The sequence below is a fragment of the Engystomops pustulosus genome, chromosome 3 (assembly GCF_040894005.1).
Source record: "Engystomops pustulosus chromosome 3, aEngPut4.maternal, whole genome shotgun sequence".
NCBI classification, from domain to species: Eukaryota; Metazoa; Chordata; class Amphibia; order Anura; family Leptodactylidae; genus Engystomops; species Engystomops pustulosus.
Window position 1 is genome coordinate 100,017,486 of NC_092413.1, and position 23,018 is coordinate 100,040,503.

Below are 23,018 nucleotides of genomic sequence, written 5' to 3' on the forward strand. Positions count from 1 at the left end.
TGGTAAAGTACTCATCAAGGGGGACTTCAATTACCCAGATATTGACTGGGGGGCAGACACCTGCAGGTCCTTTAAAGGTAGCAGGTTTTTGTCGACAACAAAAGACAATTACCTGTCACAACTAGTCCTGGAGCCAAAAAGAGGGGGGGCACTGCTGGACCTTATCCTTACCAACAGACCTGATAGGGTATCAAAATTACAGGTTGGGGGAACCTGGGTAATAGTGACCATAATATCATTGATTTTGTATTACGCTTTACTAAGAGCATTAGTGGAGGGGCAACCAACAAATTTTCAGCAACTAAGGGAAGACCTTATAGACATAAACTGGGACAGTGTTCTCATATATTATTAAAAAGTCCTGTGAAAAACACATACCATATGGGAAAAAGCATAAGAGGAACTAGAAAAAGCCATTGTGGCTAACTAGTCTTGTAAGGAAAGCAATAAGTGAGAAAGATAAGGCATTTAAGGTGCTAAAACGTGAAGGTAGCTATGCGGCATTACAGAATTATAGAGAGAAAAATAAGTCCTGTAAAAAGCAGATAAAGGCCGCTGTCACGGTTACACCGAGGATCGTGGGTGCACCCATGCCTGCTGACGCGGGAATAGGTATGGCGCCACCTCACAACCACCGGGGTAGATGGCCAGATAGATAAATCACCGGGGCCAAATGGCCAGATAGATAAATCACCGGGGCCAAATGGCATACACCCCCGGATTCTACATGAACTATGTAGACAGACCGTAATTTTTAATGTTTGAATTTATGTTCCACAGGACTGGATCTGGGGGACGCTGTGGATGTTGTATATCTGGACTTTTCAAAGGCATTTGACACCATGCCGCATAAAAGGTTGGTACATAAAATGAGACTGCTGGGACTAGGGGAAAATCTGTGTACTTGGGTAGGTAATTGCCTTAGTGATAGAAAACAGAGGGTCGTCATTAATGGCACATTCTCAGATTGGGTTGACGTTACCAGTGGAGTGCCACAGGGGTCAATATTGGGGCCACCTCTTTTTTATATTTTTAATAATGACCTTGTAGTGGGTTTACACAGTCAAGTTTCAATATTTGCAGATAATACTAAGCTGTGTAAAGTAATAAATACTGAGGTCGATGGTTTACCATTAAAGAGGGATTTGTGGAATCTTGAGGAGTGGGCAGAGAAATGGTTGATGAGGTTTAATGTAGATACATGTAAAGTAATGTAAATGTAGGCCATGGAAACAGGTAGGCCATGGAAACAAAAAGTATACCTATGTTCTAAACAGTCAATTACTTGGTAAAACTGGAGCTGAAAAGGACTTGGGGGTATTGGTGGAGGGTAAACTTAATTTTAGTGACCAGAGCCAGGCGGCTGCTGCTAAAACAAATAAAATGATAGGAAGTGTCAAGAGCGGAATTGATTTTCATGATAAAGTCACAGTTTTGCCCTTATACAAATCCCTGGTCAGACCACACATGGAATATTGTGTACAGTAGGATATAGTAGAGCTGGAATGGGTGCAGAGGAGAGCAACCAAGATTATTAGGGAAATGGGGGGAATAGAATACAATGACAGATTACAAAAATTGGGATTATTCAGTGTAGAAAAAAGACATCCGAGGGGAGACCTCATTACAATGTACAAATACCTGAACGGACAGTACAAGGATCTCTCCAAAGATCTTTTTATACCTCGGCCTGTGACCAGGACAAGGGGGCATCCTCTACGCCCAGAGGAGAGGCGATTCTACCATCAACATAGACAAAGGTTCTTTACTGTACGAGCAGTGAGACTATGGAACTCTCTGCCGCAGGAGGTTGTTATGGCCGACTCTATGTACATGTTCAAGAGAGGCCTGGATGCCTTTCTAGAGAAAAAAAACATCACGGGTTATGGAGATAAAAGATTTATTTAATTCTTAAAGGTTGGACTTGATGGACATAATTACCTATTACATATATGTCTGCTATAAAATATGGTAATACTATACCAGCAGCATTTCATAGACTAAGAGACTAAATCTCTATTAAAAGATCTTCAGCGCTGGGAGATCATGCTTCTTTTGAGATAAAGTTTAGAAATCTAAATTATTACATAACCTTAAATTACAAAACATATTAGAATAGGCAGAATACAAAATAAGGTTATAGACAAACAATGATACATTTAATGTGGAAACACAAGAAAGAAGTCTTATGCAGTTTACACAATATCAGACAAATGCATCATAAGCATAAGACAAATATTTGCATTTCATATCCCTAAATAATGATGCATACTTTCCCCATTTGGGTATAGGAAGAGGCCTATGAGAAGACCAATCCAGGATAAGCTGGTAGGGGCCATTTAAGGAGACAACTCTTTCTGGGTCCAACTTGCTTTACATTTATCACAGATGTTGCACAGTAAAATTGTTTTGCTCATTTACCAAAAAAAGTTAAACATTGATACGTTGCTATGAACAACAACTAATGCCATTAGTTCACTAACGGTTCTCTACCCAGCAGTCACCTCACTAACATCACAAGGTGCAGAATCAAGCAGCGGACCAAAGTAAGTAATAACTTAATGCAGTGTACCCTATCTATCTTAGTAGCCCAGATATTTGTTCAACTTGTGAGACTTGTGGGCTCTGACATTGTCCCATTCATGCACTTAATAAGTCCCAAAACAGAGCATGCTAGACCCAGGGGGACATGTACCACTCCTATTGCTTTCTTTTACTTTTTTGTGCAACTTTTTGTGAGATTTTTTGCAGTTTGAGACTTTTTAGGTGCAGAATCAGCAGTGTACCAAAGTTAGCTGCCTCAAGGATTTAGTGCAGTTGCCGTATTTATCTTTGTAGCCCAGATGTTTGTTCAACTTGTGAGACTTTTGGGACTGAAATTGTCCCATTCTTGCACCTAGTAAGTCCCAAAATAGAGCATGCTAGACCTAGACTTAATTTTGGGAGCTACTATTTGGGACTACAAAGTTGCACACCACAAAAAGTCGCAAAAGTGAGACTAAACAGGCAACTCATCACATGTATGACAAAGGAAAAAACTTAAGATACATTGCAATGATTAAGTAGGACAACTTCAGGAAACTTGAAAAAGTGGCAGCCAAAAAAACTATGATACATATGCTCCTGTGAGTCTGCTGTAGACTATGCTGTAAACTGGAGCTCAGGCAAGATGACTGCCCTCATTATGGAATAAAAAGAGAAGAAAAATAAACTACAATAAGAAAATAAAAACGTATTATAAAAAAAAAACATTGGCAAGATGTTCTTTTTAAAGGGGTTGTACAAGATTGACCAAAAGCAATATAACAGTATTAAAAGAATATACAAAAACTAACAAATACACTAAACACAAATAAAAAAGGTGATACAATTAAAGGTGTATAACAAGTCTAGTGCAGGGCCCTTTCATTATTCACTAAAGGCATGACCTTATAAAATCTTCATGACATAATAAAATACACAAAGTACATTATATATAAAACAAATCCACACAACAAGTGCACAAAAGTGGATAAGCAATGTACAACATTATGTACTGTCACTATGTATCTAGGAAGTTTACAACAGAAAGCATGCTAAAAACACAGAACCCACTAAAACTTTATTAGGGCTCCGATAAGCGAAATCTATGTATCTAATATTCTCATGCATTAATAGTCCAATACATGGCCAAAGGTGTTTCAATTGAAAATAATACATCCGCAAAAATTCCTCAACTGGATCAAATAACTTGAGAGTGCCTTGTCGATCTATGCCAAATATTGTAACTTACAGAATCCTAGTCAAACATTCCTAAGATCCATGGAGGCTGATACCTTAAACCGCAGTGCTCTGGTGTCCCAGAGGTATTAAGCAAGTTGCCGCAAAGACTGAGGTAAGTTTGTGCACATCTAGTGACAACGGTTGGTGGACCACAGATGTAAGGATGAACTTTTCTTGACAAATGGATATTCAGATTTGCTAAATATATCAAAATGGACTGTCCAATCCAAAATAGACTGCTCTCAATGACTATGGCTGCAGTGCCGACATGCCATGGACAGCATGTGGTTGCTTTAAAGCAATGGCCTTATGATAATCACAGCCTATTGTGAAAGTATAGATCAGGTAATGCTACATACAAAGTATAAATATGACATCCACCAGACTTCCAGGCATGTTAAGATGGAAAAACATTTCCAATGTTAGCTTTTTCATGACACCATTCTATGTTTTTAGATGATATTGGCATCATATGACCAGTTTATAAGGGTTACCCCTGCTTCAGTAGATCATGCTCCACTGTTTACATGATGAGATATACAGCCCTAGGCTTCACAGAGGAATTTACTGTCAATGTTCTCACATTCAACTATTATAATGTTATTTACTACATGATGGATTTGTAACATATCTAATCTTTCCACAAACTGTATCTAATGTAATATTCCACTACATGAACAGGGAGGGGAATGTTAATTTTTTTTATGAACACAATTGAATTTTGCAAAGTTAATTGATAAGTTAGAGTCAAATTAAACAAATTGAAGTTGACCAATTGGCTTATTTTTTCCCAGACACACAGGACCCTTCTTGCACTGTAATTCACAATATACTCTACTTGTATGGCCTTTTGCATTATTAAGGTCCACATTACACCTCTGTAGAAGTAGCTTTAGGTCTTTTGTGAATTCATAACGTTTTGGGTGAAATTAATTTCTAATTAAAAGTATATGAGTTAAAAATTAAAAATGAAAATGCAGTAAACATTAGTCAACATATGTTATTCTCAATATGCAAGTAATGTAGGGGCCAAATGCTACTAGAGTCTACCTGGTCTAAACCTGGCATATTTCCCATGAAATGGTAATGGTCTGTCAAACCATGTTACAAGAAGACACTAATGTCCATGGGCACCAGTTATAACCCTTTTGTAATTTCTTTAGTTCCGATTAGTAAGGGACAGGAACATGATGAAAATGTGCCTGTTCTTTATGGCATAACACCCCTGATGATGCCAGTCTTAACCACATGCTGTGTTGGGTATGTTTTGCCCTCTTTCAGAGACAAGCTACGGTACCATCTGGCATGCTGCTGTCAACAATAAAAGAATTGCTTATTATAGCATTGTTATTACATATTACGCAGCATTCTGAACCATTGTTTGAGCACGACTGGCAGGAAGATAATTTCCCCAAAGATCTCATGCTGTGGTACAAATGGTAAGCAATAAGTAGCTGAGAAATGAGGGAAGCCACTCTTGTTATATAGTGACACTAATTCATGTATTCTGTATTATAACACTACTCGGACTAGTGACTTCACCACCTACCTCCACTGATTCATAACCAACCCAAGATGTCCTATACAGAAAGAGTCCATAGATCACTGATGCCCCCATACAGTGAGGGAGCAGTGATCTATAGACTCCATCTGTACATCATGCTGTTTATGTATCAGTAGTATACCTGGGTGTATGTATGTATGTATGGGACAGCAGTGATCTATAGACTCCATCTGTACATCAGGCTGGTTATGTATCTGTAGTATACCTTGGTTTATGTACGGGGTATCAGTGATCTATAGACTCCATCTGTACATCATGCTGGTTATGTATCAGTAGTATACCTGGGCGTATGTATGTATGTGACAGCAGTGATCTATAGACTCCATCTGTACATCAGGCTGCTTATGTATCAGTAGTATACCTGGGTGTATGTATGTATGGGGGAGCAGTGATCTATAGACTCCATCTGTACATAAGGCTGGTTATATATCAGTAGTTTACATGGTTGTATGTATGTATGGGACAGCAGTGATCTATAGAATCCATCTGTACATCATGCTGGTTATGTATCAGTAGTATACCTGGGCGTATATATGGGACAGCAGTGATCTATAGACTCCATCTGTACATCAGGCTGCTTATGTAACAGTAGTATACCTGGGTGTATGTATGTATGGGGGAGAAGTGATCTATAGACTCCATCTGTACATGAGGCTGGTTATGTATCAGTAGTATACATGGTTGTATGTATGTATGGGACAGCAGTGATCTATAGAATCCATCTGTACATCATGCTGTTTATGTATCAGTAGTATGCTTGCCTGATGTACAGATGGAGTCTATAGATCACTGCTTTCCCATACATACATACATACATACATACGCCCAGGTATACTACTGATACATAAGCAGCCTGATGTACAGATGGAGTCAATCGATCACTGCTGTCCCATACATACATACATCCAGGTATACTACTGATACATAATCAACCTGGTGTACAGATGGAGTCTATAGATCACTGCTGTCCCATACATACATACACCCACCCAGGTATACTACTGATACATAAGCAGCCTGATGTACAGATGGAGTCTATAGATCACTCTTGTCCCAAACATACATACACCCAGGTATACTACAGATACATCATCAACCTGATGTACAGATTCAGTATATATATTACTGCTGTCCCATACACACATACACCCAGGTATACTAGTGATACATAAGCAGCCTGATGTACAGATGGAGTCTATAGATCACTGCTGTCCCATACATACATACACCCAGGTATACTACTGATATATAAGCAGTCTAATGTACAGATGGAGTCTATAGATCACTGCTGTCCCATACATACATACACACAGGTATACTACAGATACATAGCCAGCCTGATGTACAGATGGAGTCTATAGATCACTGCTCCCCCATACATACATACACCCAGGTATACTACTGATACATAAGCAGTCTAATGTACAGATGCAGTCTATAGATGACTGTTCCTCCATACATGATACAGCCTGATGTACAGATGGAGTGTATAGATCACTGCTCCTCCTAATATAACCAGCCTGATGTACAGATGGAGTCTATAGATGACTGCTCTCCATACACGATACAGCCTGTTGTACAGATGGAGTCTATAGATGACTGCTCCTCCATACATGATACAGCTTGATGTACAGATGGAGTCCCCGCCCAGCAGCCAGGCCCCTCCCACCAGTCTGCTCTTTGCTGGGGTAACACCAGTAGCATGTAAGGCGTGGTTACTGGGCAGAATAACAGCGCTGTATGTACACACAGCTGCCCATGTCTGCCCCATGCTTCCACCAGGGAGACTGAGTACACATAGACAGAGCACCCACCTCAGGCTCCTCACATCTGTGCCAGTCTTAGTCTCGGTATAGGTAGCGGCACATTGTGACAGAGAGGATCCAGGGACCACAGCAGCAGATGAACAATACGAGGCAGCAGCTCCCTCCTCCTCCCTGGCTTCTTCCTTCCTTCTCTCTCTCTCCTCCCTAGTGCGCACAGGCTGTGTGCAGCTCCCAGCACGGAGGAATCAGGTGGCACATGCCCGCTCTGTAAGGCTGGGCGCAGCTGGGTGATGAGCAGAGCTGCTCTAGCTGCTGTATGGGAGGGCACCTATATTCCCCTCCCCTCACACCACCCTCCAAAGCCCATACTCCCACTGGTGGGATCCTTCCATCCACTAGCCTGATACAACTAGCCATGTGCCCTACTGCAGAGGTCCCTAAACCTTTTCTACCTGCTGCACCCAAAATCTTCTTTCCAGGGCCGGTTTTGGCTAACCCCCTTATTATGTTACCTGGAAAAAAATATGCCATAGTGCTCTTTACTGTAGCCCCATTATTCTGTCATTATCAGAAGGGGATACAGAAAATGGGACATTATACTACTTTTCCTATAGCACCTCACACACCCCATACTATGAGCAAATGTAGGAACCGCACAGCATATATCAAAGTGGTCAAACAGCACATTTCCACAGAAAGTAGTGTAAATGTCACATATACATATACTTTATTATCCAAAGCAAAACAAATATGACAGTGAAGAGGCACCCACTGTTCCTATCAATACTTTGTCATTTTGGGGTTTGGCTGTTTTAGTGGAGTGCCTGTGTGGTATACCTTTTTTACTGCCTGTTGTATGACCATTTTGCAATCAGATTGGACCTCCTATCTAATTTTGCAGGTATACTTATTATATGGAACCGCCAGTAAACACCATCAAGTTTACATCCATTGTATTACAATATGATGGCTTTTTTCCTACATAAGAAATTCTGGGTGGTGCTGGGGGACTATCACTGTTTGTTTCCCCTAGAACTAGTTTTCTGGTGCTATGATGTGAACCTTTTAATTGTATTAAATGTCTGATATGTCATATTTGTTTCATATTTGCCAACACAGTGGTTTAAGCAGTAACTTATGGCTCCCAGTTCTTTGAGAACTTTCAATATTATCGGCCTCTTGAAGACACCAACACAGTTGAAGGGGAAATTTGGACTATCATTGTAGCTTCTCTCCAGGGTTCCTCTGTACAGGAAGAATCGCAGGGTCAGCAGGTGGACAGAAAAAAATCCAGAGTTGTTTCTTGACCAACTCACGCTACTCTTGACAAAGACCCAGACAGGTTGGAACATTGCAACAACACAGTCACTTTTTATGGCATTGCCAACCTGTTTTCTCATACGTTCTCTTATGCATTATAAGCAAAGTGCAACATCCCCCACCGGGGCCTAGCCCTTGAGGTGAGGCCTGGAGACAGCCGGGGCCCGCGGTACCGGAGTGGCTGGCGGTTGCGGCCTAAGCACGCTATTGTCACGGTGCTTGGTACGGGGGAATCGGAGGGCTGTCCTACAGCCTGGCAGGTCTCTAGCAGGGTGGTGTTGGCAAGAAATGATGAGGGAGCGGCTGCTATAGCGGATCTCCCTGGGGCAACCCCTTAATGTCCCGAGTGTGAGTCTCTGTGTGGTGGACAGGGTGCCGGTGATGATGGTAGTTGTAGTAGCAGGGACCAGACGGAGGCAGAGGTTGAAGAAAACAACTTACAGTTCTTTATTGGAACCGCAGGAACTTCAGCAAACGTGCCTTTAACAGGTAGATGGAGTACTGGAGAGGTATTTGGAGGGAGCCGCAGGATGTAGGTCACCAGCCTGGATGTAAGGGCAGGCTGGGAGGCAGCTGTGTCCTTAGAGGAGGCTTCAGCTCGGTCCTGGATCTCTTCAGGTATCACCCTTGAAGGTAGGATGATACCCCTTTTCCTCACTACACTAGCTCTAGTCTAATCTTCCACTTCAGGCAGGGGCTAGGCTCTTCCTGCACTGGTCTGGTGTGCTAGAGACTCTGAGCTGCTGCTCAGCTAACTACTCTCTGCTTGTGTCCTACAGACCCAGAGGGCCTGACTAGGACCGGTCTATTCTCCCTTCTGGGAGAGACTGCTCTCTTCTCTCTCTGGGGAGAGACTCCTCTAGAACATTCCTGGCCAGAGGTTTTATTACCTTCCCTTGGTCAGGTGATGGCTGCTCCTCCAATTACCTCTCAGTGCACAGAGACAGGATGTAACACAGACATTGGTTGACATAATTACATCACAAATTAACATCTGCCTTGCCAGGCAGGATTAACCACTGCAATTTCCCCTTGATCCTATAAGGACCATGTAGTGTAATGTGGTGTTACCTACAGGTGGGACGTATTCGCAAGCACTACCTCGCCATTGCATCGGCGAGGGTGTTGCATACCCCGGGGGCAACTGAAAGAGCCGCCCTCGGCTCGACTACCGATGGTTTGGGGCACAGAGGGGGCTAAGGGCACTTCTGGGAAGTGCAGGCTATGTGAGGTGTAGGGACAAACCGCCCATGGTCCTGGAGACAGGCACCTGGGTTGGTGTCGGACTAAGACAAAAATATGTAAGAGCTGTATGACAGTTGGTCGCTGACGCCATTAAACCGAACTGTACAGTAGGAAAGGTGTGGTGTCATGTCCTGTAATCCACTCCTTGCACCAAGGCCTGTATATTTGTTTGATCAACGCTTCTTCCCTGGCGGCAATTATATGGTGTCTATCTGCATTGCCTTAGCATATGCGACACGAGTACCTCCTGATTGGTAACCTTACCCAAGTATGAGTGGCATCCAGGTGCTATCTGTGTAACACCCCCGGTCCCCTAAAGACCCGCAGTTTACGGACTACCCCCATGTGCAAACCTCGGTTTGAGGGATCAGGTAGCGGTCAGTGTTTTACATAAAAGACGGTCCGACACAGCCACACTACAACCTGAAAAGCCTATGAAAGGGTTAATGCAGACTACTGGCAGATATGACAGTGTGCAAACATTTGGCAAAATCACATTGGCTTAGCAGCCCAATGGGTACACATCTTATAACATAACGTTACAGATAGATAGGCTACTCAGGGTAGCGGAATAAATGTCTCTTTTCCTGAAAAGAAAAGGCATAAAGAAGTGCAAGCAGAATGTCCATACCTAAAAAGGAAGGCATTAAGTGCAAAATAATAGTCAATAGCAATAGCAACTTTTCCCTGGAGTATCTGGCGAAAGTCTCTCAGAAGGTCTCTACTGACAAAGTCCATCTTCTGGGTACAGCCCTTGATGTGGGGGGAAAGTGCAATGAAGAGGCAAAGGGTCTCCTCTATTTGGAGAGGGACAGAGTCCTTTGAAGAAACTCTCTGCTGTGGCAGAGGAAGGGTGCTATCATAGCACATGACAGTGCATAATCTCTTGACTGAGATAAATAAGGGTAAGAGTCTCAGGAAAGTCTCTGGCTCTATAGGGTAGGAAAAAGCAAATATACATATGTACAAAGGACAAAGTACCTGGAGAGGGCTACAGCCCTTCAGGGATTAGTCAGTATCGCTGGGCTCAGCAAAGACAGGATCCAGCTCCTGCAGGGAATCCTGTGCGTCCTCAGCGGGAGTAGGTTCCGGCTGGGGACACCCGGTGGCAGCAGTGGGTACTGCAGGTGCAGCAACATCCTCCGGACCTTCAGGGGGAGGAGCGCTGTCGCCCGGGGTGTCGACTGTTCCAGCCGGGGGCTCAACTGAGCCAGGGACCACAGAGGGGTCCAGGAAGAAATAAACAGAGTCCAGCGGCCGTGCCGCGGCTCCTTCCAGCTCCGGTTCTTCCGGGGCCGGGTCATCACCCCATTGGTAACCGGCAAGGGGAGATGCGGGCCTAGATGGAACCTCCGGACAAGGTTCACTAGCCGGGATGTCTTCTCCCACAGAAGAGCCGCGGGACCTGGCAATGCTCCCGGCAGGGGAGACAGTGGGGGTGGCGCCCTGGATCATGCCCGGCCCGTGGATGGCAATGGGACCCGTACTCACAATTACTGTGGATGGGGCATTCACGTGGGTCACCGCCCGGGGACTTGCAGCCGAGGAGGAAGAGGTGTCCGGAGACTCCGGCCACTCGTCGTCCTCATACCAGTCGTCCTGCGGGAAGTAGCGGTCCTCGTCGGAATCGGGGATCCGGATCACGCCAGCCGCCCAGGGTCCTCGAGGTCCTTCCTGCAGGGAGAACTCGATGCACTCGCCTGGCTTGAGGTTGTGCTGGCTCTCCGGCAGATCAGGCCTTTTGACGGACCGGCGGGGTATAAATACTTCCCGTCCGGTGTAGTCCTGGGTGGCGAAGCCATAGCCCTTCCGCTTGTCGAAGAACCGGACCATGCCGGTGGTGCGATTCTTCTCGACCCAAGCTCCAGCTGTAGATCGGCCGGCCATATACCGCTGGGCCTCCTTCTCTCTGCGTCGCTGGTCCAAGACAGCGTCTCGGAGTCGCCGGCGGGCGGCCTCACCTCGGCCTTGAGGCTGCGGAGGTTTCGGTGCTGGGGCTCGTGGCTCCGGTTCAGGCTCGGATCTCCTTGGACGACAGGTAGGTGCCGGAACAGGAGCAGGAACCACCGGAGGGTCAGGAACCACCACATCGGGGCTAGCAGGCCGCGCAGCCGGAGTAGTAGGCCTCGGAGCAGGTGGAGCGGCAACACTAGGCCCAGGCGTTGGCTCAGCAGGAGTCGGGGCCTCCCCACGTGGCGCCTCCACGGGGACCCGCGGTACCGGGATGGTAGCCGGGATAGGGACGAAGAACCGCCCGGGTGGGATTTGGTACTGCGTCACCGTTTGGTAGCATGTCCTGGTGACGAAGGCCCGAGTCAATCCTCGGTGCAGCCGATGTCCAGCGGAGGGTCTTCGGACAGGCTGCGCAGAGACCACCACCATAGTCTCTAGGACCTCGTAAAACTCCGGACACTCCACAGGAGGGAGAGGCGGAGGACCCCACATGGCGTTGTCCTCTCTGTCCAAAGTCCACTCCAGTTCTGGCGCTTCTCTGAGGCAGGGCAGGAAGTCCGCCTCGAGCCAGTGGGAGGAGTCCAAGTCCTTCCCGCCAAGAGCTGTGGCGGGCTCTAATTTTTCCTGCGCCACAGGAGGCGGGGTTCGCGCGCTTCGCGCGTGGGTGGAGCTTGATGCGTCATCTGGGTTTCCCGCCAGTGAAGGTTTTGGCGGGCTTGAATTATTTGCTGCGCCACAGTTTCTGAGGTAAAAATCTTCAGGCGCGGCAGCGCCGGATGTAGCAGAGCTGATACAGTTCTTGCCAGGATTAACCTCTGGAGTGCGGGAGCGGCGCTCGACAGCACATGGCAGCAGTATAACACAGTTCATTCCAGAAACACACAAGTCCTTGGGCCTAAACCCGGATGGCAGCAGGGTTAGGCAGCACAGTCTTTTAATAAAGGAAAGTCTTTAATGCCGTAATAAGGCACAGAAGTCTATATCCTGTTCGTGACGCCACTTGCAACATCCCCCACCGGGGCCTAGCCCTTGAGGTGAGGCCTGGAGACAGCCGGGGCCCGCGGTACCGGAGTGGCTGGCGGTTGCGGCCTAAGCACGCTATTGTCACGGTGCTTGGTACGGGGGAATCGGAGGGCTGTCCTACAGCCTGGCAGGTCTCTAGCAGGGTGGTGTTGGCAAGAAATGATGAGGGAGCGGCTGCTATAGCGGATCTCCCTGGGGCAACCCCTTAATGTCCCGAGTGTGAGTCTCTGTGTGGTGGACAGGGTGCCGGTGATGATGGTAGTTGTAGTAGCAGGGACCAGACGGAGGCAGAGGTTGAAGAAAACAACTTACAGTTCTTTATTGGAACCGCAGGAACTTCAGCAAACGTGCCTTTAACAGGTAGATGGAGTACTGGAGAGGTATTTGGAGGGAGCCGCAGGATGTAGGTCACCAGCCTGGATGTAAGGGCAGGCTGGGAGGCAGCTGTGTCCTTAGAGGAGGCTTCAGCTCGGTCCTGGATCTCTTCAGGTATCACCCTTGAAGGTAGGATGATACCCCTTTTCCTCACTACACTAGCTCTAGTCTAATCTTCCACTTCAGGCAGGGGCTAGGCTCTTCCTGCACTGGTCTGGTGTGCTAGAGACTCTGAGCTGCTGCTCAGCTAACTACTCTCTGCTTGTGTCCTACAGACCCAGAGGGCCTGACTAGGACCGGTCTATTCTCCCTTCTGGGAGAGACTGCTCTCTTCTCTCTCTGGGGAGAGACTCCTCTAGAACATTCCTGGCCAGAGGTTTTATTACCTTCCCTTGGTCAGGTGGTGGCTGCTCCTCCAATTACCTCTCAGTGCACAGAGACAGGATGTAACACAGACATTGGTTGACATAATTACATCACAAATTAACATCTGCCTTGCCAGGCAGGATTAACCACTGCAATTTCCCCTTGATCCTATAAGGACCATGTAGTGTAATGTGGTGTTACCTACAGGTGGGACGTATTCGCAAGCACTACCTCGCCATTGCATCGGCGAGGGTGTTGCAAAAGCAACTGTTATTGAATGCAATGGTTTAAATAAACTATACTAATACCTAATGATACTAAAGATCAAGGAATGCTGGTGTTCCCTTTATTTTAGCAGTTATAGGTGCTTGCTGGCTAGATGGCTTAAACCTTCAGGACTGGTTGCTGAAAATGCTGTATTACAAGTGGGTTGGTATGTGCGACTAAAAAGGTTGGGTGCCAAAAGGTTACAACCATTTATTTTTAGGAAATTCCCCAGCCTTTTTTAATGATATTGTGGTACCTGAATGCAGAGTTAGCAAACACCTTATGTAAGCTTAAAATTGGTTGAGGGGAGGTTAGGATAATAAAATGGGGCCAACACATATGCACATATTGAGTACTGGAGATGATATAGTCTTGAATTCTTAAGGAGAAGGAATGAGTGGGAGGGTGGTGGTTCATAACAAATGCTGATTCTAATAATGCATATGATGTACCTGTGATGTATGTGCTGTTGATGTATGCAAAATACTTAAATAAAAATCCAAATAAGAAAAAATAGCAAAACACCTGGAACCAGGTGAAGTGGGGGGATAGTGCAGCATATCATGATACTGCATCAGAAGACCAAATGCATAACATGGGGTCATGAGGGGACATGATTTTGTAGGGGGAACAAAAACCTTCATGTTTTTACATGCAGTACAGGCAGTCCCCGGTTGTGTACAAGATAGGCTCCATGGGTTTTCTCTTAAGTTTAATTCGGATGTACCGTATATACTCGAGTATAAGCCGACCCGAATATAAGCCGAGACCCCTAATTTTACCACCAAAAACTGGGAAAACCTATTGACTCGAGTATAAGCCGAGGGTGTTGTATAGAGCTAGCCAGCCCCCATGTAGTATACAGACAGCCAGCCCCCTGTAGTATACAGCCAGCGCCAAGTAGTATATAGCCTGCCCGCATGTAGTATACAGCCTGCCCGAAGAAGTATACAGCCAGCCCCCATGTAGTATACAGCCAGCCCATACAGTATACAGCTAGCCCCATGAAGTATACAGCCAGCCCATATAGTATACAGCCAGCCCCCATGAAGTATACAGCCAGCCCCCATGTAGTATACAGCAAGCCCCCATGTAGTATACAGCCAGCCCCCTGCCAAAAAAATTAAAAAACTTAATACTCACCTTCCAGGGTCCGGATCGTTGGCGCGGGTCCCGATCTTCAGCGCGAGGCTCCCGTTCTTCGGCGCGGGTCCCGAGGGCTCCTCTTCTCTCTGCTTTCTTCTTTCGCCGGCAGAGTCACGCCCATGCGATCTGCCGGCAGGCGCATACTATGATGCGGTGGTGTCGCTGCTGATGGCGTCATCAGCCGCGACACTGCCGCATCATATAGACGAGTATATACGGTAAGTGGAAACTGTATATTTTATAATTGTAGATCCAGACAAATTTTTTTGCCCCAGTAGGGTACCGCCTGTTTTCTTCCTAGTGTCTCTCTAAGAAAATAGAATAAAGTTCCGGTTTTGACCCAGAAAATTTTAGCATTTTCCTCTCTTTAGAACATGGTAATAACTCAATGTTGTGCTACTATAGTGGGATTCTATGGACACCAGGTTGATTTGTGTAAGGGCTTGTATCTTACTAATGTATTCAAACAGCCCCACAGAAAATAATGTTTAATGTGCACTTTAACAGCAGACCCAAGACTTACTCAGCGTAATTTTTCATCTCCATATTCTCAGGAGAGCAGCGCTCAACTGCTGAAATTGACTGATGCCTTTCAGTGAATACAATCTAACAAATATAGTGGACTAGTGAGTAGTTGAAATGCTATTACAGCAATACAAAAAAATGTTTTTACTATGAAGCTTGTAAAACTCAACTTTGGATCTAAAAGGCAATGCAGGCAGTAGCGCACAGAGCCACTCTCCACATGATCAGCCCTCTTACCGCTTCCCAGGGAAATCCACCAACAGCTTCCTCTCTGTGATCATGCATGATTGTTGTGTCATAGAGGTAACATAGTAGCGTATAAGGCAGGGGTCACCAAACTTTTTACACAGGGGGCCAGTTCACTGGCCCTCAGACGCAAGGGATTCTCCAACCTGGCTTCACAATGACTTTCAGGAGCGCGGTGACCATGCAATGACATCTGAATGCATCTTAAAATACATCTTAAAGAGGCCGCGCAGCAGAGGTATGTATTATATGATTATTGAATCACGGAGGTTTGGATCATCAATGCAGCTGCTGGGCACATCCTGTGCTCCTCTCACTCTTCACCCTCAGGGGGCCCTAGTTTGGGGACCCATGACATAAAGGAAAGTTCCATGTGCAGCCATATTGGGGCACATTTACTTACCCGTCGCTGGTGCGTTCCCCCATCCGGAATGTCCGACGATAATGAACTCTGACGCAGTTCACTTAGTTTGTGGGCCCGACTTCCCCGCTCAGGTCCGCTGGAGTTCACCTTCTTCTTCCCGATGCATGTAAGTGCATTGTCTTGTGACACAATTTTAAAGTTAAATCCCGCGATCAGTCCGAATCCGACGGCCCTCCTCTGATTTCTATCGCATGAAAGCCGGCGCAATTACGCCAAAATCAGTTTGCGTGCGATACAAGGGCTCTGGAGATGAACTATGGCTCAATCATTAATTGCCCTCTTAAGGGGTAGATTTATCAAGATGCCTAAGAGTAAGAATGTTCTTAGTTGCCCATGGCGACCAATTACAGCTCAGCTTTCATTTTACCAGTGCTCATGAATATTTTAAAGGGGAGCTGTAATTGGTTGCCATGGGCACCTAAGTACATTCTTACTCTTAGGCAGCTTGATAAATCTCCCCCTTAGAGTGTATAAATGTGTGAGTATACAACTATGTATATTTTCTGAGGAGGGGGGGGGGTAAGGGGGCCCCATTCACAAGTCTGCTATGGGGCTCTGCCTCTCCTAGTTACGCCCCTGCCCCTGAAGCAATAATTATATTAATCTCCATATAGTAATAGAGTTGAGGTAGCAATGCAATGTCAAAAAATGCAGGGGACTGGCCCCCATAGGCCCCTATAGCAAACTTATAACAGGGACTTTAATGTAAAGCAGGAAATGCTGGCACATACTGTACTCAAGACTACCTATTATCTCCGAATGAAACAGCAGCAGTTCTATATACCGTATATACTCGAGTATAAGCCGACCCGAGTATAAGCCGAGACCCCTAATTTTACCATCAAAACTGGGAAAACCTATTGACTCGAGTATAAGCCGAGGTAGGGAAATGCATTGGTCACAGACCCCCCCCAGTATGTAGACAGCCTGCCCCCAGTAGTATACAGCACCGCCCCCAGTAGTATACAGCCTGCCCCCAGTAGACTACAGCACAGCCCCCAGTAGTATACAGCACTGCCCCCAGTAGTATACAGCCTGCCCCCAGTAGTATACAGCACAGCCCCCAGTAGTATACAGCACAGCCCCCAGTAGTATACAGTACAGCCCCCAGTAGTATACAGCACTGCCCCCAGTAGTATACAGCCTGCCCCCAGTAGTATACAGCCTGCCCCCATTAGTATACAGCCTGCCCCCAGTAGTATACAGCACAGCCCCCAGTAGTATACAGCACAGCCCCCAGTAGTATACAGCTCTGCCCCCAGTAGTATACAGCACAGCCCCCAGTAGTATACAGCACAGCCCCCAGTAGTATACAGCACTGCCCAGTCTGCCCCCAGTAGTATACAGCTTTCCCAGCGTTAAAAAAAAAATAATAAACTTACATACTCACCCTCCGGTGGCCCCGACGTGCAGCGCTGCTCCCCCGATGTCCGTGTGGCTTGTCTTCTGGCTTCCGCGGCCGTCTTCTTGCTTCTCTAACTTCGTGCCGGGCGCCGCCATTGCTCTCCTGCTGACGTCGTACTAGGCGCCGCCTGGAAGAAAAACAATGGCGGCGCCCGGCACGAAATTAAAGAAGCAAGAAGACGGCTGCGGAAGCCAGAAGAGGACCCGCATGGACATCGGGGGAGCAGCGCTGCACGTCGGAGCCACCGGAGGGTGAGTATATAAGTTTATTATTTTTTAAATATTTTTTAAGTATTTATATTAAGTATTGACTCGTGTATAAGCCGAGGGGACGTTTTTCAGCACATTTTTTGTGCTGAAAAACTCGGCTTATACACGAGTATATACGGTAAGTTAAAGAATAAAAGAGTAGATGATGGAGGTAGGTACAGTAAAAGAGCAAAGCTTACTACGTTGATACGGGACCAGAACCAAGTAGAGTGAGAGGGTTTTGTTTGGCTTTGACAGGTATTTAACGAGAATTGTGTCGCACGTGATTGGATTTTGGCAAGCTGCGCCGGCTTTCATGTGACAGAAATCGTGTGTGGATCTGGTTCGGATCTATCGTGGGATTTAACTTTCTAATAGCGGCAGAGTGCATGATCGCTGGACCATGCACTTTCTGTGGACTCCTCCGGACGGGTAAGTAAATGTGCCCCAGTGTCTGCTGATGGATGAAAAATCTTATATAGTATAGACTTCTTTCATGTTGTTGCACTTATTAGAGAATATAACAGAGAGTCATAGCACAGGAGAGATGCTGCAGAAATACTTACTGTAAATCTGGTGATTCACAAATGACCAATATAGTAATAGTACCCCCACAGTAGCCAATATAGTAATAATGCCCCCACTGTGGCATATATGATAACATCATCCCACAGTAAACACTATAACAACAGTACCATAAAAATACCCAATATACTAACAGTGCCCTCACAGTACCCTGTAGTCACATAGTCACAGTGCCCTATGGTACTGTGAATGGGGTACGGGACTGACCAGCAGTTTCTAGACACAGTACACGTCTCCATTTTTGGTTTTGGTTATTCTCTTCCACCAACGGAAATCAAATCCTTATGCTAAATGGAAGCTGTTGTGTTTACCATCACAATAGACTTGCATGCATGAAGCTTTCCTTATGCAATGCTTTCACTAATATAATGTAAAAAATTAAAGTATTATTTTACATTTTATAGCAGGAGCATAATGAAAGGTAACTCTTCATGCATGTAAGCAGTGGCGTAACGATGGTCCAGGGCCCGCAGTCCGCAGGTCCGGTCAGATGTCGGCAGAGGTGTAACAACAGCCATAGCCGCATGGCATAGGGGCCTGCCTTCTCCAACCCATCCTCGGCTGGCTCCGACAATGTCATCTTTATATACGTCCCCCATTGGCCGGCAATAGGCTCAAGGCGGGGTACAGAGTGGTATGGTGGAGCAGACGTCCGGCACCTTACCGTTCCGTATCCAGAGAACAGATAGAACATGTCCTATCTTTCTTTGTAAAACGGCGCCATGCGCCATACATTGCTATGGAGAGGGGCGGGGGGCGAACAGCATTCACCCCCTCCTCCTTTCCCAATGCTCTGACGTGTGCCTGCAGTGCTATGGTACGATGGGCACACGTTCGTGTGAATTCGGCCTAAGGGGAAGGGGGGGCCCTATGCAGGAGTTTGCCATGGGGCCCTGCCTCTCCTAGTTACCCCACTGCATGGAAGTCTATTGTCAATAGTTGGGGTCCCTGTTATAAACATTGCATTGTGGTCCCGGAAGACTCTAAATATGTCACTGACAAATGCCTAGTGGGGCCGAGCCTTTAGCAGACTCTTGGGGGTAGTTCCGACACTGAATGAGGGGCTAGGGATAGAGTCACCTTAAATGCCCGTTACCAAGACCTTTTGGCAATACCATAATATGATTTTTATCTCATTCATGCAATAACGGAGATGGTGGGAAATTCATCAGTGCTTCTACGCCAGTTTTTTTTGGAGTAGAAGCAATGAAACAATTGCAATTTCTTGCGCATTGCAAGAAATTGTGATTATACTGGCGATTACGCCTCCTTCACCCCAGGTGGGGGCGTGGAGGTGGCGCGAAGCTGTGCAGCCATCGAAGGATTGGTCAGTACAGGTGTTCCTACCCTGTGTCTGCGCAGTTTTTGAGAATTTGTGAACATTCACAGCTGAATGTAGCAGATTTTACTACAAAATATGTCAGGTAAGCCTCATGATAAATCTGCTGTGATAGAAGGGCTTTATCATACGTCGGTGCACGATAAATGGCCATCAGGGTGTGCATTCTAGAACTGAACAGAAATCTTAGTACACAAAAATGGCACAAATTAAATTTGCAACAATTTTATAACATTTATATAACAGAAAACTGACATAACTACATTGAAAGGGTTTTTTTTGCAATAAAAAGCTTTTCCATAAATCAGCCTCCATTGATAGAAATAAAGTAATAGGCAGAGTTTTGGGAATTTTCAAGGTTAAACACACTTCTTGTGATTCTGAACTGTTATGTATGAAAATGAAGTAGTACATAAAAAAGGTGATTTTTCTCTGGGTGGAAGGGAGGGGTTGTTGTTCTATAATGACTTGAAAGCAGTGAGCACAATTAGTTTGCAACAGATCCTAGCAGACAATAAACATGTGTATTGCCTATGCAGCCATATCACTAATGAGACAGCTAAAGCTCAGAACTTCCCTGGTGGTCTAGTGGTTAGGATTCGGCGCTCTCACCGCCGCGGCCCGGGTTCGATTCCCGGTCAGGGAAATATATTTTTTTTAATTCTTTGTAAATTATATATTAAGATGGATCGTGTTTCCTGTTAAATAATAGTTTGAACAAATAAATATTTTGTATGTTCAAAAATAGAAACTAACTAAATATTTAGTGCTTGTGGAGTGTATTTCAAGTGCACAATAAGTTCTTGTAATACTATTGTTGTTTTCTAAGTCTACTCCTTGTGGAAAACTACACAGGACTCGTATGAATATGAATTTATGTATATACTATATTTATTGGTAAATATATTTTATGTACGATCTACAAGATATGGAACATACAGAAGTATTTCACGTATTTGCTGCCACCCGCTGGCTGTTATCAGTATTGCAGATCTGCTTTGTCCACTGTCCTTGAATACAGTAGCACTATTTTAACAAAACGCTGGTTTCTGCAGATTCAATATCTGCAAGATACAATGAACTAGTGAGGTTGGATATGAAAATATTATAATTTTTGTGGGTTTTTTTCCCCTTATTTACGGTGTTTGCCATACTGTTTCAGTAACAATTATACTTTATTTCACTTTTGTATTTTGCATATGATTTTTACATAGGATGTGGGCTTTTTGTGCTCCAGTTAGACATAGTTTTACATGAAATAACAAATATTATATTCCAGGTTCTGTGTTTCTGAGAACAATAAGTTAGTTAAAAAGTTTTTTATTATAAATTTCTATTTTTCTTTGTATAAATTTCTCTTCCTTTAAGGTGTTAACTTTTGATCACCCTTCAAATTTTACATCATACTTAAAGGATACCAGAAAATACAACAAATGAATTTTTAGGAGTTTTATTATTGTTTCTGCGACCAAGTGTAACGTTTTGGCAAACACTGCCTTTGTCAAACACAAATGCCGCTTATCAGAAAGGAGAAAAGATGCCAGATCTCGGGTTTGTCTTGAATCAACAGATGCACGTCTGGGCTGTATTCAGGGCCGGATTAGGGTTGGGGCCCCCTGGCAGCAAAATATGGTGGGGGCCCCCATTGAATGTAGTCCAGACAGGGAATCGCTATATACTGCTCTCCAGCAATTACTATATACAGCCTCCCCTGTAATCACTATATACAGCTCCCCCAGCAATCACTATATACAGCCCCCCAGCAATCACTATATATAGCTCCCCCAGCAATCACTATATACAGCCCCCCAGCAATCACTGTATACAGCTCCACTAGCAATCAATGTATACAGCTCAGCCAGCAATCACTATATACAGCTCCCCCAGCAATCACTATATACAGCTCCCCCAGCAATCACTGTATACAGCCCCCAGCAATCACTATATACAGCCCCAGCAATCACTATATACAGCGCATCAAAAATCACTATGTATAGCTCCCCCGCAATAACTATATGCAGCCTCCCAACATTAACTATATACAGTCCCACAACATTAACTATATACAGCCCCCTATAATAACTATATGCAGCCCCCTATAACTATATACAGTCCCTTATAATAACTATATAGTGCCTCCCTATAACTATATACAGTCCCCTATAATAACTATATACACCCCCTATAACTAAATACAGCTTCCCTATAATAACTATATACAGTCCCCATATAATAACTATATACAGTCTCTCTATGATAACTATATAGCCTCCCTATAACTATATACAGTCCCCTATAATAACTATATTCAGTCCCCTATAATAACTATATACAGTCCCCCCATAATAACTATATACAGTCCCCCTATAACTATATACAGCCCCCCTATAACTATATACAGTCCCCCCATAACTGTATACAGCCCCCTATAATAACTGTATACAGTCCCCTTATAATAACTACATACACCTCCTATAATAACTAAATGCATACAGTCCCCATATAACAACTATATACAATCCCCCTATAATAACTATATACAGTCCAAGGTAAAATAGTAAAATTGTACTCACCTTCCATCGTTCCCCCGATGCGCGCCTACCTTCCTTTCCATCGTGGTGTAAGGATGCGAGTGTATATCGGATATAAACAAAGATGGCAGCGCCCATGCCACAGGCGGCGCCATGACGTCACAGCGCTGTGACGTCACATGCTGTGCCGCCAGCGAAAAGGCACCGACATCTTTGTTTACATACCATCGTTAATGGCAGAGCAGGAAACGTATTATTCCGTTACTCTGCAATAGACTGTTTCAGGGCACATCAGCGGGATTCGGCCCGGGGAGCCCGTAGCCAAATACACTGTTGGCGATTAGGGCGATCACCCACATTTGGTGGGGGCCCCTTTTAGGGAAAAATGGTGGGGGCCCCGGGGCCAATATGACTGTATTGATTGCAATGAAGCATAAAGCACAGACGTGTATTTTATACAGTCCTTGATTCAATACAAACCCGAGATCTGGCATCTTTTCTCCTTTTTCAAAAGCGGCATTTGTGTTTGACAAAGGCAGTGTTTGTTGCATAAACAACAATAAAACTCCTAAGAATTCATTTGTTGTGTGCCTGGAATTTTCTGGTATTGCATATCTTCCCATTAGCAAACTTCCAGGGCAGTGGGAAGTTGGCTAATGGGAAGATACCTTCCTTACAGTACCTTACTGCAGCTTGTTGCTTATGTACTAGCCACTAGGTGGTGAGCTAACCATATACATGGATCTATCAGTTTTTATGTATTAGTGGAAAACAGATTTGAAGGAATTTCCCATTCACAACTCAGAATTTATAGATGAAGATAACCATCTGATACCAGAAGTGTCAGAGAGCAAAATTGTTCTTGTTGCCCATGGCCCAACAGCTGTGGGATCACACTACAGATCAAAATAAGTGAACAATGTATGAT

The 23,018-nt window shown here is 45.0% G+C and overlaps 1 protein-coding gene, 1 long non-coding RNA gene and 1 other non-coding gene across 6 annotated transcripts in view; 2 read left to right on the forward strand and 1 right to left on the reverse strand.

The window, feature by feature from the left end:
- NCOA7 (nuclear receptor coactivator 7) overlaps positions 1–7,418 on the reverse strand; it is a 112,744-nt gene extending 105,326 nt beyond the window's left edge. For 2 of the 4 annotated variants that reach the window (XM_072141604.1, XM_072141605.1), the window contains exon 1: positions 7,141–7,406. The gene's annotated coding sequence lies outside the window, so the exon portion shown is untranslated. Of the gene's footprint in view, positions 1–7,140 lie in introns of all 4 variants that reach the window. The other 2 variants (XM_072141606.1, XM_072141608.1) reach the window with 2 other exon arrangements.
- LOC140121686 (uncharacterized) overlaps positions 1–23,018 on the forward strand; it is a 44,633-nt gene that overhangs the window by 5,468 nt on the left and 16,147 nt on the right. Inside the window, exons 2-3 of the long non-coding RNA XR_011854157.1 lie at positions 781–856; positions 2,498–2,546. This is a non-coding gene — a long non-coding RNA (uncharacterized lncRNA). The remainder of the gene's footprint in view (positions 1–780; positions 857–2,497; positions 2,547–23,018) is intronic.
- On the forward strand, positions 20,134–20,205 carry TRNAE-CUC (transfer RNA glutamic acid (anticodon CUC)). Its single transcript has one exon. It is a non-coding gene; the product is annotated as a tRNA-Glu (tRNA).